Raw genomic sequence first — 2,686 nt, 5'->3', positions numbered from 1 at the left:
AGAGACACACACACACAAATAGGAATCCAGGTGCATAAGACAGAATTACTACTTTGTCTCAGGCACTTCATTTCTTCCTGAAATCTCCATTATCCTTCATGTCTCCCTGTTAATTTCAGATGTAAGATCTGGCCTGACAAAGTGTGGTCAGAGTTCAAGCAATGAGGTTAATATTCTTATTACTATAATTTAATATATACAATGAGTCAGCTCAGTTTTCGATGCCAGAGGATTGGGGGAGAGGGAGAGGGGCGGCAGAGGCGGGGGCGCGGGGGGTGAGGAGGAAGCAACGTAACATTAACAATTGATGCCAAGTGGCCCTTTTTAGTAATTAGTTGTTCTTTTTTTTCTTGCTTCCCATCATAGCTATTTTCTCTCTTATTTGTATTTTATGAAAATGGTATCAATCCATTAGACCCACACATCAGTCTCCAATCGCCGGTGCAGGCTTCCGTTTCCTCCTAGTGTAGTGCGTATGGAAGCTAGCACAATAAATGTGTTAGTTGGTCTGGAGTCAGTTCTGTATGTAATTATGGGGTTGATTTTCTTCCTTCGTATTAAAGTTTTCTCCACCCACTGGGGGTGTTAGAAATGTGACAAGGAAGCTGTCCCTGCCATCCCTGCTTCATTGTAAGAAGCCCAGAGTGTCAGAGAAATGCCCTTGTTGGAGTCGAGGTGGGGGTTCCAGTTTTTCTCTAAGTTTAAAGGATGGAGAGAGCCAGGGACACGCCATTGAATTCCGCAAGTTTCACCATTTTCCTTGGTAAAATGACAGGAATGACTTAGATCATCTCTAAAGTTCCTCTCAGGGCTGACATTCTCCAAAATACAAGCATTTTCTCCAGTTTACTGACAAGTAGTTGCCAAACACCAGAGGAGTGCTGATGTGTTTGTTAGCTAATATTATCTCTCATCTGTTTGCAGCTCTGTGATGGTAAAACCATCGCTGGGAGTAGTGCTGTATTCTGGTGTCTACTCTGAGACAAGGTTTAGAGAACACAGGGAGAGGAATTATGGAGAGCGTGGGTCCCTCCAGCACGGACAGGGATGGCTTCACTTTGTGATGATGCTGAAACAGATACAGACAGACCAACAGAAGGCTGGTCCCAATGCCTGGAAGATGAGTATTACATAAGTGCAGTTTTACTTTCTGTGTTCATCTTTGCTGAGGTAATTGCTGTCATTCTATTTTCAGTCTGTTGTTGGCAATGCTGCATGGCCTACTGACAGTTGTTCAATAAAAATAGAGATTTGACTCAAGAGGACAGTGCAATACTCACATGTGGCCAATGTTCTGTTTTTACGAGCCATGGTACTCATTTCCTCAAGAGTTAAATGGGGAAAGGCACTTGCTAGTGAGTTTAACCAGGAATCAAGATTGAGCTCTGCTTATAGTTTCGGGGGATGTGTCTGGAATACAGTTTTGTATACAAGGATTGTGTAACAACTCAGCAAGGGGCCATCTTTTCAAAATGAAGGAAAATGGAAGTCATATTCTTCTCTTTCATTGCATATTCACCCGTGAGTCATATTCGTCCTTACCTTCCATATGCACCACAAAATTGAACCAAGTTTACCTTCTGAATATCTCTTTAATCATCTATTCCACACAATCAACACTCCTTCCACTGTGGTCTTGATTCTGCACATTTTTATTTCTCACCTGAGTACTGTAATATCCTCCTCACGGGTCTCACTACCCACAGCTTGCCTCTCACTCTCCCTTCATTCCAACACAGCAGCTGGAGTGAGCGATCCCCCGGCCTGTCGATGAGACTGTGACGTGCCTTCCTGAAAATTCTTCGGTGGTTCATACTAAAATCTTAACTTTATTACACAGCCTACAGTCTCATTACAATCTTCTGTCTGCCTATTTTAATAACCTCACTCTCTGCCACTTTCTCTTCTAGAGTCCAGCCAAGCTTAGCTGCTCACAGTTCCTCCAAAATTCATCACACTCTTGTGCCTCTTGCTAAGACACTGACTGGCATCTTCGATTCATGCATCCAGTTCTCCATACCTTTTAGGTGTCTCTCACCAAGACCATCCCTGAATTGCCTTTCCTAACTCTCCAGGAAGACCTAAAGTCTATTTCCCACCCCCATTCTCAGCATTCCAGGTACGCGCTTTCGATATGGCAAAAATCAAACTACCATTGTCAAGGTAAACTCAAGTGTGATCATCTAAAGGCCAGGATCATGTGTTAGATTTCAACTCTCCAGCACCAAACCAGATAAGAGGTCCTCAATAAATGTCTAAGGGAGAGAATTGGAAGAGCATTTACTAAGCACTAATTATTATATCTCAGGCCCCATGCTTGTGATTTTTGGGAAGTGGGAGACAAGAAGGAAAAGTAAGCAGTGTGTGACCTACATCTGGCAGAATGATAAAAGTAATGACAGGATGGGAAGAGAGATAATAACAAAAAATCATGCGTGTTGAAAATTCAATAAGCCAGAAAGTCTTCTAATCTTGGGTAGAACTTAATAAATCACGGAGGAGAAGGCAAACTAAAGTTAGTACTAAGAAAATAAGAACTTTGGCTCTAAATGACTTCCAGGCTCTCAGTGAGTGGAAAGACTCTGGTGTCTTCATTATTAAATCTTCCCGGCACATTTGAGGATGACCTTGATGATCAAGCATCTAACATATGAAGTAGGTCAGAAAATATAGATGTTCCAAATCA

The sequence above is a fragment of the Pteropus vampyrus genome, unplaced genomic scaffold (assembly GCF_000151845.1).
Source record: "Pteropus vampyrus isolate Shadow unplaced genomic scaffold, Pvam_2.0 Scaffold1, whole genome shotgun sequence".
NCBI lineage: Eukaryota > Metazoa > Chordata > Mammalia > Chiroptera > Pteropodidae > Pteropus > Pteropus vampyrus.
This window is presented reverse-complemented; position numbering follows the sequence as displayed.